The sequence below is a fragment of the Sphaeramia orbicularis genome, unplaced genomic scaffold, assembly GCF_902148855.1.
Source record: "Sphaeramia orbicularis unplaced genomic scaffold, fSphaOr1.1, whole genome shotgun sequence".
Taxonomy (NCBI): domain Eukaryota; kingdom Metazoa; phylum Chordata; class Actinopteri; order Kurtiformes; family Apogonidae; genus Sphaeramia; species Sphaeramia orbicularis.
In genome coordinates, this window is record NW_021941463.1 from 129,484 (window position 1) to 147,897 (window position 18,414).

The 18,414-nt window shown below is 39.4% G+C and overlaps 1 pseudogene; it reads right to left on the minus strand.

The window, feature by feature from the left end:
- Window positions 1-693: 693 nt before the first annotated feature.
- LOC115415878 (pyridoxal kinase-like) lies at window positions 694-17,043 on the minus strand (annotated as a pseudogene).
- Window positions 17,044-18,414: the final 1,371 nt, after the last annotated feature.

Consider the following 18,414-nt stretch of genomic DNA (forward strand, 5'->3'; position numbering starts at 1 on the left):
CCTTTCCTTGAGATATATGACAAGAGTCAAAATAAAGCAATCCATTAGTAAATATAGTAAAGATTATTTGTGCAAATACCTCAATTTGAGATGTTTAAGACATGGATCTAACATGATATACATCTGCTAGTTCAAGATACAGTTGCATAATTTTAATAAAAAGAGGTGAAAAACATTTTGAGAAAAAAGATTAAAACAACAATACATAAAGTATTATTATGATTAATTATTAAGATAGGATATATCTGAAACAAAAAAAGGACATGAATTAGGGTTACAAAAGTGTGAAGGCATTATTACTATTTTACATATTCTCTGCACTAATAAATTAAAATGTTTTAGTAATTAAACAATTCTCATCTCAGCACTTATAACATATCAGCCTGCACGTCCAAGGTGGTGACTTTTAACTTTAGGAATACCCAAGTTCACTATAAGCACTTTATTTGGATTTTATACCGTTTTATTAAAAAATAATCCAAAATGCAATAAAATCTGCTATGAATCTGACATCGTTATGTACTTCTTCTTGTCTTATTCTTTTCAAATTGATCATATTTCAGTACTGATGTACTTATAATGTGACCTTGTGAACAAAATACTGTCAAGTACATGTTATTTGTGCTCCCTCAGTCAAAACAAGTAGAGACTTGGTCATGCATGGTTTTACAAATCATCTACTCAGATTAAAGATGAGTTTATCATAGTACGAAGTTATTCTAATAGCAGTAAGGTAGGGTTTTTGTTGACCTACAGCATAGTTGATCTAATTCCTAATCGTGTTGTTTAGACCGATGGGCAGATGACGTCTACACAGGCCACATCACAGATACAGATGGCAGTGATCCCCTTGTGTTTGGGTGCAGATACATGAAATACTGCCCATCCACCTCATCAAATACACTTGTACTCATTCAGAGGTTCTATAAGGCAAACACATGGGAAAGTCTTTGACGTGAAGATCCTACATATCCGGTGAGTTTCCTACAGTTTTGTACCGACATGATGTGAGTGTTGACAAATGCGCCGTCAGTGGGAGGACTGGTGTAAAACTCGAGCTTCCACGACTATGGCAGGATTCTCGATGTCAGCCTTACTCTGAACCATCCTCAGCTCCAGCTGTGCAGGGCTGGGTCTTTTCCCAGGGCCAGCCATCTCTGAAACAGAGACCAGGATGGAAAATGAGTCGTTTGGACTTCATTACACTACATATTCAGTCAATCAAATGGGAATTCTGTGGAGACCGTTCATCATCATGTGGCCTAAAAATAATAATCAATTGCATGGCAATAACAGCCATTTAGAGTACTGTAATCTATGGAGAATGCTACTGTCAAGTATCTGAAATACTACTAAGGGTGTCTAACTACTGTAATAATGTTTATTAGTGGTTGATGTAATATAGCTGAGGTCATAAATAAAGTATTACAAACAGATGGTGGCAAACAGTGCAGAACAAAAGTGCTCCATTCCAATTTGAAGACCACATTACCAGAACCAAACAAATTCACACACAACCCACCATTGGCATAATTAATGGTCCTCTTAATGACGTGGTGCATGACTGAGACAGTCCTTTCACAGGCGGCCTGTGGGAATCAGAGGATTACACTGAGCTGGAGTTATTCTTTTCAAGCATTCATAACAACACGCTGGGTTTGATCACAGTGGTGCTCAGATTGTAGACCGGATCCCGGACGCAGACCTTTAAGTCTCGGGGGTGATGGTGAGTCCAGGCTAACAGCATGGCAGCAAACAGGTCTCCAGTGCCCACAAACACAGCGTCCACTTTGGGGATGTCCATGCAGATTTTCTGAGTGGCATTGGTCCCATCTGGTTTCACTACAGTGGACAGAAAGAAGACTGTTCATCTACGGTTTCAATACATCCCGAACCATGTGAGATGACATTTACAGCTCTATAAATCAGAATATCCTATTCAATCAAACTGACCTCTCACCAGCAGGGGGAAACAATATAAGTGAACACACTTAGGACCAAAATCACCAGTGAATCAACCCTGTGTCCACAGACTGAACCACCCAGTGAATAAAGAACAAAAGTCATTGTTTACACACATCTGTTTAATGGTATCATCAAGTTTTCTTGGTCAAGCTAAAAGTCATAGCTGCTTATTTTGACAGCTAATAGTTTACATTATAGCTCTGTTAGCTTAGCTGTGTTTTTAGTCTAAAACAGCCACAATAAATCATCAATCCTTGTTTTCTGTTGGTTTGTGTTGTCAATAACTGAACTAAAGATCTGTTTGAATCCAACAAACAAGGTCAGAACTGTCACAGTTTAGTCTGAACCACGGATCAACAAACGAAAACTTAGCAAAGATAAGAACATCCCATAATAAGTGTGTACCTTCATCAGCCTCAGAGTCAAACTCACCTGTGTATTAGAAACTCTGTCATTTTCCATCCAACTGCATCTGTTCATTTCAAACGGAGTCCAGTGGAGAAAACAACTACAGGGATTCAACATTTGATGATCACTTTATTTGACTCTAAAACTTGTTTCTTCATGGTTCTCATCCCATCTGGTCACTTCCTGATGCTTTGTTCACAGGCCCTGTGGTGTTAGTTTTCCTCCTCATGGTAGACCAGCAGACTGACTCACTACTCCCTCTAGTGGTCACATGACTCCACCAGCCTGTCGGTGTATTCAGTTCCTATCTCTAAATCAAATTCATTGGCATTTTTGGCTGAACTTCACAGCTCTATAATCCACACACTAATGATAACTTCAGGTGATTTTTTAAAAAATATTTGAAGGTAGAAATATTACATGTAGCTTTTTTTTTAAATCTCAAGCTTTTACTGATTGATAAATTTTATCTCCTGACCTTAATGGTAAAGACCTAGACCTTGAGAGGTCCTAAACATGTGATAGGAAGTTCATGGAGAAGTGAGAGGATGACATAAAAGAAATGAAACACTGTACAAGGTTCCACCAGGGTCATTGTTCTCTGTAAATCTAAGAATAGCTCCAACAGGAGGATTAACACTGGGCTTTTTAGTACTATTACAGATTTTCTCACTGCTGTATTTACCTGTTTTTTGGCTTCCAAGGGCCACCAAGAACTGGTCCCCGTGTTTTGAAGGCAGGTCTGTGCTGGTCAGGACCACGGTCTCTGGACCCATTTGATGAAGCAAGTCCATCACCTGGACACAACAGCAGACATTTGACTTCAGTGTTTTACTTCAGAGAGACACATGTAATTACTCACCTCTACAGCATCTTCCTCTGTCGTGATTTTCCTCCCAGTTAAAGTCTATGGGACGACAGACAGCTGTCAATCACAGACGAACCCTAGACACAGCACATGCATGGAGTTTAGTGGTTCAGGGTTATGGGTGCAGCACTCACTCTGCTTCAAACTGGTTGGGGGTGAGGATATCAGCCAAAGGCACAACTCTGTCCCTGTAGACCGGCAGCAGGTCCTCTGGGACGTACTGGAAACAGGCCGCAAATACACATTTATTCACAGAAGTATGGTTTAGAGCAGGGGTGCCCAATCCTGGTCCTCGAGATCTACTATCCTGCATGTTTTAGATGTATCCCTCTTCCAACACACCTGACTGAAATGATAAGCCTATCATCAAGCTCTGTAGAAGCCTGATAATGATTGGCAGGTGTGTTAGAAGAGGGAAACATCTAAAACATGCAGGATAGTAGCTCTCGAGGACCAGGATTGGGCACCCCTGGTTTAGAGCCACCAGGACATTTACTGATATGAAACTTAAGCAGATCTGAATCAGATGAAATACAATATATGGACAAAAGTCTGTGGACGCACTGAATTCAGGTGTTTCTTTTCTAAACAGGGTCTGGGATCCAGAACAATACTGACTTATGTCAGAACAGAGTTTTATATTATAGGATAAATATCCTATTGATTATTAATATTGATGTTTCTGTGTCTGATCCTCATGGACAGGACATCTGACAGCTGGAGACATGATGTGTCCACATATTTATGTCCATATAGATGATAAACATCAATATTTCACTATAGTTTAATGGTAGATTTTTCTTCCTCAGTCAGATGTGATGACAGTAGATGGTTAGATAAGAAAGAAAATTATGTCCAAATACTTTTGTTCATATAGTGTATATAGGACTTCTTTAACCTTTATTTAACCAAGAAAATAAAATGTATTTTTCGACCAGCAGATACACCAGTCTGGGGAAAAAACAGTGAAGTTGATGAGGACTGGATCGCTCATGGATGTCAGACTCATTTTAGTTCAGGGGCCACATACAGTCCAATTCACCATCAAACGAGCTGGACCAGTCAAATAATATCACTATAACTTTTAAATAATGACAACTCCAAATTTTTCTATTTGTTTTAGTGCTAAAAATTTTAATTGCAGTATGAAAATGTTTATGTTTCCAAACTACTCTTTCCCAAAACATGAATCCATCAACCTGAAATTTCTCAAGAAAAACAAATGAAATTTTAACAATATTCTGCCTCAGTTTATCATTTACACATGTACATTAAAATTTACAGATCACAGTGGATCTACAAATACACAAAACATTTAGTAAAAGGCATCTGGAACTGAAAACTATAGCATTTAACTTTATGATCAAAATAACTTGTCATGACTCAGTGACACCCTTGACTGTCAATGTCTTCTGGATAATTTTTGCACTTTGTAAATTCATCCCGTGGGCCGGTTTTGGTCCGCAGGCCGTATTTTTGACACCCCTGGTATAGATCATCCCACAAGGTGATTCTTACCATAGCACCATGGTCTCCCATAACGGGGTCGCACACTGTCAAACAGAAACTCAAGTTAAAAGCCTGGAAAGAACAACTACATTCAGGAAAGTTACTTCATTTTTAGGTGAAATGGACTTCCTGCGCTCACCGTAAACCAAACTGGGGTTGGCCTTCTTCAGCTCCTGAATTATATCGACCACCATCTCCAAGAAAGATGTGTCTCTGCTGTACCCTGTGCAAGAAAATACAGTGAAAGCAAAGTGAAAAAAAAAACTGTCCCAGTGTTCCTGAATGCCAGCGTCCTGTTCTATGCGGATCAATCCCCAGTTGAATGTGCGAGGCTGTCCAGTTCTATGTAGATCAATCCCCAGTTGAATGTGCGAGGTTGTCCAGTTCTATGTAGATCAATCCCCAGTTGAATGTGCCAGGTCTTCCTGTTCTATGCGGATCAATACCCCAGTTGAATGTGCCAGGTTCATTTGGTTCTATGCGGCTCAATCCCCAGTTGAATGTGCGAGGTCGTTTGGTTCTATGCGGATCAATCCCCAGTTGAATGTGTGAGGTCGTCAGGTTCTATGTGGATCAATCCCCAGTTGAATGTGCGAGGTTGTCCTGTTCTACGTGGGTCAATCCCAGGTTGAATGTGCGAGGTCATCAGGTTCTATGCATATCAATCCCCAGTTGAATGTGTGAAGTTGTCCTGTTCTATGTGCATCAATCCCCAGTTGAATGTGTGAGGTCATCAGGTTCCTTTCTCTATGTTCCAGTCCTGTGGTCTGGATGCAGATCAATCTAACAATAGAAGTGGGCGGGACTTTCACTGGAGGAAAATTCAACTCATCCAATCACAGTCCATATATGACAGGGGTCTCAAACATGTGTCCTGGGGCCCAAATGCGTCCCACCAAAGGTTCCAACCTGGCCCGAGGGATGAATTGCAAAGTGCAAAAATTCCACAGTCCAGGCTGTGGAACTCATTTTAGTTGCGGTTCCACATACAGACCAATCTGATCTACAGTCAAATATTAGCATAAAAACCTACAAAAATAATGACTCCATATTTTCTTCTTGCTTTGATGTGACAATAATAATATTACACTATGCCTATAAATAATGACAACAACTTTTTTTCTTTTTTTTACTGCAAAAAAAAACATTAAATTATGAAAATATTTACTTTTTCAAACTATCCTGTAACAATAAAATATGGATAACCTGAATAAATATGAACAACCAGAAATATCTAAAGAAAATTAAGCACAATTTTCACTATTTTCTGCCTGTTCCTCGGTGTTTAGTGTCATTGTAGATCTGATCCATAATGCACATGCAGAAATGATAAGTTGAGGCATAATATTGTTAAAATTGCACTAAATTTTCTTAAGTTTTTTAATTTAAATTTCAGTTTTTTCAGGTTATTCACTCTTTTTTGATAGATTATAAAAGGAAGATTTTCATAATTTTATTGGGTTTTTTTAGCACTAAAACAAAGACAAAAATTTGGAGTTGTCATATTTATAGGCTATTATGCTATTATTTGACTGGTCCGGCCCACTGCAGATCAAATCGGGCTGAATGTGGCCCCTGAAAGAAATGAGTTTGAGAGCCCTGATATATGACTTCTATCAGTGATCAATAGGAACTAGACTGATATCTGGAACAATTTACATGTTCTAAACCATCAGCATATGGACCAGTAGAAGGAAAGGAACATTTTGAAATGACTCCAACTAGAAGTTTTGTCAGAGAAGATGTTTGAGGAAACTGCCAACGAAGACGATGACACAGCGCCTTCACAACAGTTCAAGTCCTATTGGCGGGTGAATTTAAAAAATGACTGTCAGGTATATTTTGTTGTCCCTCCATCCAATAATCCAAATCCAAAATGAGTTGACTAGTCCAGTTTACCACTTAAAGAACCCATTTTCAGTTGGCAGAAGGAGACATCCTGCTGTTGTTGGTCGTGTAAATGCACCGTCACCATCATGGTAGGGTAAGAGAAGATCAAATTAATCATGTCAGTGCTGCAGTTTGGACACCAGAAACCTCAGAATCAAAGGCAACGATTGCACGTTTTCTTTCTTGCAACACTTTCCACTTCTGTTTTGTTGTGCCTTGCCCTTCTCTTCTTTTTTCTTGTTGCTTTTCACCATTTTATTAATAATATACATAAAGTTCCCTCAGGTTTGGATCCAAATATGCACTGAAGCTCTTGAAGGTTCAGTTCTATTAGGTCTAGATGAATTATGGTTCTGGTTCCAGTGTTGTCAAGGGGATCAGAGATGACGATGCCCTTTATACACTGAAATACATTCAATGTTTTAAGTCTATCATGTACAATACAGGGTTCTTATCTCCTGACCTCAGTTACCTTTGCTCATGGAGGACCACACTTTTCCTGAAAGCAGCTTTTGTACACCATGATTACAATCACCTGTTTCACATCACATAATACAGTATTTTAACTCAATATTAGTCTCAAAGTCATCCTGTTCTAACTTTTTTTTTCAATATGTTGCAGCCTGAATATGAGGAGTGGGTGTGTATTTACAATATCATTAATTTGATTTTTGCCAAATTCAACATTTGGTTTCAAATACGTAAAAAGATGAAAGAAAAAAAGAAAGAAAAAAAACAAGTGGTTGAAGAAAAAAATAGAAATCTAACACAAATGGAGAGCGTAACACAATGTAATCCATTTACATATTGTCATATTGTCTATATGTACAGGTGGGGAAGCAAAATTTACAATGAACATTTAGTTGTTTTTTCTCAGCAGGCACTACGTCAGTTGTTTTGAAACCAAACATATATTGATGTCATAATCATACCTAACACTATTATCCAGATACCTTTTCAGAAACTTTTGCCCATATGAGTGATCAGGAAAGCAAACGTCAAAGAGTGTGTGATTTGCTGAATGCACTCGTCACACCAAAGGAGATTTCAAAAATAGTTGGAGTGTCCATAAAGACTGTTTATAATGGAAAAGAGAATGACTATGAGCAAAAACTATTACCAGAAAGTCTGGAAGTGGAGGAAGCAACAAAAACGTACCAAAACTTTTATCAAAGCTCTCAAATCCAAAATCCTAAAGGATCCAACCAAATCCATGAGAAAAATGGCAATTGAACTTGAGGTAGACAACAAGACCGTTAGAAATGCAGTAAAATAGGATTTGAAGTTAAAATCTTACACAAGAACACCAAAACACTTGTTGACAACAGCAACAAATCCAACTTTAGCAATTTTTGGGAATCATGTTTATGGCCGCCTTCTAGCCCAGATCTAAACCCTCTGGATTCTGCTGTTTGGGGCGTTTTAGAACATGCTACCAATAGAACATCACACAGCAATGTCCACTTTCTTAAAGATACTATTAAAGAAGAATGGGAGAAGTTGTCACCCGAATATTTGAGGAAACACTTGCGCAAGTTTCAGGAAGTGTGTGAAGGCAGTTATTGAGAAAGAAGGAGGACACATAAAATAAAAACATTTTCTATTATGTAAATTTTCTTGTGGCAAATAAATTCTCATGACTTTCAATAAACTAATTGGTCATACACTGTCTTTCAATCCCTGCCTCAAAATATTGTAAACTTTGCTTCCCCACCCTGTGTCTATATATATATATATTAATATATATATAATTATATATATATATCTATATATATATGTGTGGTGTGTGTGTGTACATGTATGTGTATATGTATTTCTATATCTTTGTGTATATGTATATGTACATATATATGTATGTGTATATGTACATGTACATGTATATGTATGTGTATATGTACATGTACATGTATATGTATGTGTATATTTCTGTATGTGTATATGTATGTGTATATGTACATGTATATGTACATGTATGTGTACATGTATGTGTATATGTATGTGTATATGTACATGTATGTGTATATGTATGTGTATATGTACATGTATGTGTATATGTATGTGTATATGTATAAATAATGGCCTAAGTCATAATTTTAAAGGTTTAAAGAATAATAATAATAAATCATTTCCTATATGTGGTTCAGTGTTTTGTGTTTGGACTTGTCATTATTTCTACATGTTTATGTCATTATTTTCCTGGTCCGGCCGATTTCAGATCATAGTGGGAGGAGTTGGCCCCCCGAACACCCCTGGACTCCACCCACCTGTCAGGATGTAGTCATAGTGGTTGACTTTGTTGAGTTTGATTCCCTCATAGAGCACGTTGAGCTCCTCTGCTGTCAGTACTTGTCCCTTCCAGTGGGCATATCCTGGAAGACAAAAGCCCAGAGTTTAGACCACACACTGACATGAAGTATCAGGATGTTTCCAGTTTACAGGTGTGGACTATCAGGACAGTTTTAAACACACACACTGACATGAAGTATCAGGATGTTTCCAGTTACAGGTGTGGACTATCAGGACAGTTTTAAACAAACACACTGACATGAAGTATCAGGATGTTTCCAGTTTACAGGTGTGGACTATCAGGACAGTTTTAAACACACACACTGACATGAAGGATCAGGACAGTTTTAAACAGGCACACTGACATGAAGTATCAGGATGTTTCCAGTTTACAGGTGTGGACTATCAGGACAGTTTTAAACAGGCACACTGACATGAAGTATCAGGATGTTTCCAGTTTACAGGTGTGGACTATCAGGACAGTTTTAAACAGGCACACTGACTATGAAGGATCAGGATGTTTCCAGTTTACAGGTGTGGACTATCAGGACAGTTTTAAACACACACTGACATGAAGGCTCAGGATGTTTTCCAGTTTACAGGTGTGGACTATCAGGACCGTTTTAAACACAACACACTGACATGAAGGATCAGGATGTTTCCAGTTTACAGGTGTGGACTATCAGGACAGTTTTAAACACACCACTGACATGAAGTATCAGGATGTTTCCAGTTTACAGGTGTGGACTATCAGGACAGTTTTAAACACGCACACTGACATGAAGTATCAGGATGTTTCCAGTTTACAGGTGTGGACTATCAGGACAGTTTTAAACAGGCACCACTGACATGAAGGATCAGGATGTTTCCAGTTTACAGGTGTGGCTATCAGGACAGTTTTAAACACACACTGACATGAAGGATCAGGATGTTTCCAGTTTACGGTGTGGAATATCAGGACAGTTTTAAACACACACACTGACATGAAGGATCAGGATGTTTCCAGTTTACAGGTGTGGACTATCAGGACACACACTTTCACAACTGTAAACTCAGGAAAACCAGTGCCATATTGTGTTGGCCCTGCTGTGGGGTGACCTAAAACGCAACAAATCCAATCCTGTCCTTCCCTCCTTGAAGTGGACCCCCCCCCCCCCCCGCCCTCAGCTGAGCTCCACTCCGGTGCCAAATGGGGCCTCCACGCTCTCTGAATGGGATCCCTGTATCTGCGCCACCAGCTCCTCCCTTCCTTTGTGCCCGTTTCACCCTTAATAAACTGGCATAAACCTTCAAACGCTGCTCTGACTGCAAATGATGGGACACACAAACGGACACATCGGTCTTTCACATGCTCCTCTATGTCCAACCCTGAGCCTGTTCCTGTTCCAAACCCTAACCTCCTGCACCGAAGCTCCAAGCAAAGCCCAGGTGAACTACAAGTCCTGTCTGAGGGGACAAGTGTTTATAATACTGTTGACACAAACCCACACAGTTACAGAGTAATGCATCCAATCATCACACTGAACCTGTTTTAACCCTTAAAAGACCCAAACGTCCACCTTTAACCCTTAAAGACCCAAACGTCCGCCTTTAACCCTTCAAGACCCAAACGTCCACCTATACCCATAAAGACCCAAACGTCCACCTTTAAACCATAAAGACCAAACGTCCACCTTTAAACCTTCAAGACCCAAACGTCCACCTTTAACCCTTAGAGACCCAAACGTCCACCTTTAACCCTTCAAGACCCAAACATCCACTTTAACCCATAAAGACCCAAACATCCACCTTTAACCCTTACAGACCCAAACATCCACCTTTAACCCTTAAGACCCAAACGTCTCCACCTTGAACCCTTCAAGACCCAAACGTCCACCTTTAAACCTTAAAGACCCAAAGTCCACCTTTAACCCTTACAGACTCAAACGTCCACCTTTAACCCTTAAAGACCCAAACGTCCACCTTTAACCCTTACAGACCCAAACGTCCACCTTTAACCCTTACAGACCAAACGTCACTTTAACCCTTAAAGACCCAACGTCCACCTTTAAACCTTCAAGACCCAAACGTCCACCTTTAACCCTTAAAGACCCAAACGTCCGTCTTTAACCCATAAAGACCAAAACGTCCACCTTTAAACCTTCAAGACCCAAACGTCCACCTTTAACCCTTACAGACCCAAACGTCCACCTTTAACCCTTCAAGACCCAAACGTCCACCTATAACCCATAAAGACCCAAACATCCACCTTTAAACCTTCAAGACCCAAACATCCACCTTTAACCCATAAAGACCCAAACGTCCACCTTTAACCTTTACAGACCCAAACATCCACCTTTAACCCTTAAAGACCCAAATGTCCGCCTTCAACCCATAAAGACCCAAACGTCCCTTTAACCCTTCAAGACCCAAACGTCCACCTATAACCCATAAAGACCCAAACGTCGCCTTTAACCCATAAAGACCCAAACATCCACCTTTAACCCTTACAGACCCAAATGTCCACCTTTAACCCTTAAAGACCCAAACATCCACCTTTAACCCATAAAGACCCAAACATCCACCTTTAACCCTTACAGACCCAAACGTCCACCTATAACCCATAAAGACCCAAACATCTGCCTTTAACCCATAAAGACCCAAATGTCCGCCTTTAACCCATAAAGACCCAAACGTCCACCTTTAACCCCTCAAGACCCAAACGTCCGCCTTAACCCTTAAAGACCCAAACGTCCGCCTTTAACCCTTCAAGACCCAAACGTCCACCTTTAACCCTTACAGACCCAAACTTCCACCATTAACCCATAAAGACCCAAACGTCCGCCTTCAACCATAAAGACCCAAACGTCCGCTTTTAACCCTTACAGACCCAAATGTCCGCCTTTAACCCATAAAGACCCAAACGTCCGCCTTTAACCCTTAAAGACCCAAACGTCCACCTTAACCCTGAAAGACCCCAACATCCACCTTTAACCCATAAAGACCCAAACGTCTGCCTTGAACTCTTCAAGACCCAAACGTCCACCTTAACCTTTCAAGACCCAAATGTCCACCTTTAACCCTAAAGACCCAAACGTCCGTCTTTAACCTTCAAGACCCAAACGTCCACCTTTAACCCAAAGACCCAAACGTCCGCCTTTAACCCATAAAGACCCAAACGTCCGCCTTTCACCCTTCAAGACCCAAATGTCCGCCTTTAACCCATAAAGACCCAAACGTCCGCCTTTAACCCATAAAGACCCAAACGTCCGCCTTTAACCCATAAAGACCCAAACGTCCGCCTTTAACCCTTCAAGACCCAAACGTCCACCTTTAACCCATAAAGACCCAAACGTCCGCCTTTAACCCATAAAGACCCAAACGTCCGCCTTTCACCCTTCAAGACCCAAATGTCCGCCTTAACCCATAAAGACCCCAACATCCACCTTTAACCCTTACAGACCCAAACATCCACCTTTAACCCTTACAGACCCAAACGTCCAACTTTAACCATAAAGACCCAAGACCAAACATCCACCTTTAACCCTTAAAGACCCAAACGTCTCCTTTAACCCTTACAGACCCAAACGTCCACCTTTAACCCTTACAGACCCAAACATCCACATTTAACCCTTACAGACCTAAACGTCCACCTTTAACCCTTAAAGACCCAAACGTCCTCCTTTAACCCTTACAGACCCAAACGTCCACCTTTAACCCTTACAGACCCAAACGTCCTCCTTTAACCCTTACAGACCCAAACGTCCACCTTTAAACCTTACAGACCTAAACGTCCACCTTTAACCCTTAAAGACCCAAACGTCCACCTTTAACCCTGAAAGACCCAAACGTTCCCCTTAAACCTTAAAGACCCAAACGTCCACCTTTAACCCTTACAGACCCAAACGTCCACCTTTAACCCTTAAAGACCCAAATGTCCACCTTTAACCTAATCCATCTACTGATCTAAACTGTTTAATCCTATCAATCAATGTCAATAATTGGTGTCAAATACAGTTCTTCATCTTTTCATGGTCATCAGATATGACCATATTTGGACGCTCATACACTCTGTAGTTACCCTGGAAACACCGTCATTCTCCAACATTGATTCTCCAGTCAAATCCATGCAGTTGGATCAGTGCCAGTGGATGGACACACTGGGTTTATGTTCAGTTCATGACAGACTGGACTGAAAAAGACACTGTTTATTCAGTTGATCTGTTTTTATATAATGACCTTTAACTTTAATCTGAGCTTTAATGAATGTCTACATGATCAATGAATTAAATATAAGAAAAATACAGGATTTACACTGAAAAAAGGCAAAAATACAGAGAATAATATTAATAAATGGTGATAAAGCACTTAAGAAAAGTTCAGTATTTTAGAAGTGCCACAGAAGTAGCAGTGAGTCTGTATGGGTGGAGGAGAAGAAGTTTCAGGTAGTTTCTGTGTAAACGTCTCCTTCCCCTGTGGTGAAAACACATTCTTCACATACTTTGCCCCATGGAACTCTGATTATAATCCTATGATCTCTGCAGGGGTTCAAACAAGTGTCAAATGAAGCAGATGAATGTCTGACAGAAATCTTCATTGTTCCACGCAGGGCCGGACTGGGACAAAAACTGGCCCTGGAAGGAGTACCTGAGCAGCCCCCTGTCCACAGGGGGGGAGGGTCTGTGGTCTGGGAATGCCTCAGGGTTCACCTGGAACAGCAGGTGGGAAGGGCTGTGTGTGTGTGTGGGTGGGTGGGGGGGGGGGGCTGTCTAGCCCCCTTCCCCACCCACACACACACACACACACACACACACACACACCACCTGGACACATGTAAGAGGAAGAAGACGAGTACGAGCACAATGCTGCACTTCTTCATTTGTAATGTGTTCTGCTGCATAATACTTAAGTGTATCTCTTGATGACTGACAAGCTTTGAAACTACAGAGCAGGTGGCGGACTTTTACAGAGCAGTATTTTGGAGCATGGAAAAACAAACAACTGATTCATCTTCTGCTGTTATTTCCATTACTGATGCACCGATATACGGAGCGTACGCCAGTATTTGTTGTTTTCTGCCACTATCGGCTTAAGAATATAAGATGTGTTTTCACCGATGTTAGTGGCAAATATTGTCCGTCTTGTTGTATTAGAGGTTTTTCACAAATGTGTATGTTTGAATGTGTGCATTGAAAGATAACATGACGAAGAAATTAAAAATAATTATTACATCAGAAGTGAAGTTTTCTTTGTTAAGGGAGGTAAACAACAACAAAACAAAATAAAGAAACAGAAACATGGGTTGTTAGCCAAAATGTTTTATGGGTTTGCAGTCGGTGCATAACATAAATGCACCTTCATTATACTAAACACTCTTTATTTTGCATCTTACAGTTGAATTATCCAGTTTTTTTTTATGCAGGTCTGTTTTTTTAATCATTCTAATTTATAATGTATAGTGTCTTTGCTTTTGTATTCTATACTTTATTATGCGTCATCCTGTTGACTCTTCACAATGAAAGCACATTATGCACCTTTGACATGAAAATATATTTGACTTGATTAGAAACCAGATTTAAAAAATGTGTATAAATGCATGTGTGTAAAAAACCCAAGCTGAGACGACTTTTGACAGTAATTTCCTCTCACAGTCAATATCTACAGTCAAGAGCATTCATGTGAACTAATAACATCTACTGATACTGATGGTTGGTTAGATTTGTTATTAGTAGTTAATCATCTGAACCAATTAACCAGTCTATGATAAACCTACTGTATGTTAATTTATGTTTCAAAGGGATGCTGGACTGCAGCAGGGGAACCCCGGACATTAAATTATGAACTTATTAACTTCATGCTACTTAAAACTGACAAACAAATGGTTTACAATCCCTTAATAACAATTATTATAACAGACTAAAAAAAGCAACAATTCAAGTCCAGTCCTTTATATGAGTTAAAGCAGAAAAACCAAAAAGTCTGTGTTAAATGATAGTGCTGCTTTAATGATCACAGTATGAGACCGAAGCCCTGGACCCTGCTGACCCCCATAACTGCTGTATTTTACTGACTCAGTTACAGAGTCCATCCCACCACCTCTGGGGGAGCAAAGTGCAAACATACATTCTACACATGTATATGTATATGTGTATGTATATACATACTAAACATACAAACTAACATATTCACTCAGTTCATCTGTTCTTACTGGCGTCCTCATGCAAATCAAAACCATTACATGAACACTAAGTACTTCCTCCGTGAACTGAAACTGTGTCTTTTCTGTATTGTGCATTTCTAAAGGCCGACAAAGCCATGAATGTGGGCATTACTCAATGAACCTTCTCTGAAGCTGATTTATGACTGTTACGAAACATGGGTCGTCTTACAGCGCAAACTAGGCCCAGCTGTGGATGTGTGTGAAAGGACATGGAGCTGATGCAGAGCGGACCGTCCATTTAACCATGGAAATGCTGTCAGAGTCAACCCTTTCAAAGCCTACAGTTGAATATGAAAGCGCTCAGCTGACCTGTGTGGTTGGAGAACTGCACAGAGTTGATGGAGTCCACTTCAAAGCCCAGGACCTGAAACAGAAACCACAGAACAGGGGCTCAGAAAGACAACAATGACCTGAAATAAAGTGCATTCAGTTCAATGTACAAAACTTTATTTGTCCCCAGAGGGTAAAAGTGTACTTTTATACAACCCAAGAAACCTAAGAAAATAAAGTTAAAAATACATAAACAATAAGAACAACTGTATAATTAAAAAACATTAAATGTCTGAATAAAGTGGGTAAAGTGCAGACAGGATGAGATCAAATGTAAACCTGAGTTTCAAAGTTTATATTTGTATTTGTTATTGCAGAAGTAAAAAGGAAATCTAAAGAACAACAGCATGATGGAATAATGTTTTAACTTGTCTGTTTGGTTGTGCTACCCTTTACCATGCATTACGGGACTTTATGACAATGGATTCAAATAACCTTCAGTTTTAGAATGTGTTGGATAGCACTTCATGCACACAATGTTCCCTGAATATCCACAGAAAATGGATGACTTATAAAATCAAGGGAAACAATCCTCTGACTAGGAGATAAATTACATGAAAAACAAACAGGAAAACACAACATACTGTGTAAATACTGAGTATCCCATGTGTTTGGTATTACTTATGTCTGTGCAGAGGATGAAGAATCCATTCAAGACTCCTCTTACAAACCAGGGGGTCACGGTTATATGGGATGTTTTCAGGGATTCTCTCAAACGATGTCATCATTTTAACACAGCTTTGAAGAAGATACCAATACTCATACCCATACCCATACCTATACCCATACCCCATACCCCATACCTATACCATACCCCATTCCCATACCCCATACCTATACCCATACCCCATACTCATACCCCATACCTATACCCATACCCATACTTATACCCCATACCTATACCCATACCCCATACCTATACCCATACCCCATACCCATACCCCATACCCAGACCCCATACTCATACCCCATACCTATACCCATACCCATACCCATACCCATACCCATACCCATTCCCATTCCCATACCCCATACTCATACCCCATACCCATACCTAAACCCATACCCCATACCTATACCCATACCCCATTCCCATACCCCATACCTATACCCATACCCCATACCCATACCCCATTCCCATACACATACCATACATACCCATACCCATACCCCATACTCTACACCCATACCCATACCTACATACATACCCATACCCATACCCCATTCCCATACCCATACCCATACCCCTTCCCCATACTCATACCCCATACCCCGTGCCCCATACGCTAACCCAATAAGCCTGAATAAGCTCCAGATTTTACCTGCAGAGGAAATGTTGCAGACTTGTTCCCCACGTATCCCCTGACAACATGACTCTGAATGGACAACACACGACACTCCATGTCCGCACTTCACACCGGGAAAACACCGAACAAAGACACGGATCTAACAGCAGCATTCAAATACGGACACCGAGCAGACTCCGGCTCTGACACGCACAAACTTGGCATGTGAGGAAGTCCAGCATTGAAGGACAGAAACGACGCCGCTGCTGACATTTGCGGATTTTCTCTCAGGCAGCTACTAAGACACCTACAGTGGTGCGTTCAGGGATCACCGAGAACATCAGGAAAGTACAGAGTTCACTTCCCTTTCACGGAAAAGTGATGAAATGTCTTTTTCAGGGTAGTGAAACATTATCCAAGTTTATTCATTATAAAATAATGTTACCGTACTGGTGTTGTTTGTGATTTGATCAGTACATTCTGTATAGAATATAAATAAAATGAAATGGTCTGATAGAAAGGCTATTTTTTAATTCTCTAAAAATGTTTTAGTCACATTATAGGTTTAAGTTGGAAAAAAAAAAAAGAATCATAGTCCAATAAATTTGAAAAAAGGTATTCATGGACTTATCATTCATCAGTTGATCCTAGAGCCCGACCGATTAGTCGGGCCGATAGTAGCGTATCAGTGATTAATCAACATCGACCAATATGTAACCGATGCATTAACTTTTTTTTTGCTGTGTAGGGCATCTGGCGCTCTGCTCCTGTGTGTCTGTGCTGAACACACACTTAGAGGAATACAGTCCAACACACTACCCCCGACCCATGCACTTCCTGTTTACCTCACAATTTTATTCTGCAGGTGTGCCTGGGTATTTATATTTGTACTGTATTATATATTATATATATAATATATAATATATATATATTATATATATATATATATAATACTGGTATTTAGACTGTAAATTAATACTGGTATTAATGCTGTATAGTTAGACTGTATATTAATACTGGAATTTATACTGTATATTAATACTGGTATTACTACTGTATATTATACTGGTATTTATACTGTAAATTAATTCTGGTTTACTGTATACTTAGACTGTATATTAATACTGGCATTTATACTGTATTAATACTGGTATTAATACTGTATATTTATACTGGTATTTAGATTGTATATTAATACTGGTATTTATACAGTATATTATATTGGTATACTGTATATAATACTGGTATTAATACTGTATATTTATTCTGTAAATTAATACTGGTATTTGTACTGTGTATTAATACAGTATATTTATACTGGTATTTAGACTATATTAATACTGGTATTTATACAGTATATTAATATTGGTATTTATACTGTATATTAATACTGGTATTAATACTGTATACTGTATATTAATACTGGTATTAATATGTATATTTATACTGTATATTAATACCGGTATTAATACTGTATATTTATACTGTAAATTATTACTGGTATTAATACTGGATATTTATACTGTATATTAACACCGGTATTAATACTGTATATTTATACTGTAAATTAATACTGGTATTAATACTGGATATTTATACTGGATTAATTGTAACTTACATTTTACAGACTGATTTACCAAACAGTTTGATTAAATATAGATTCCCATCTTTTC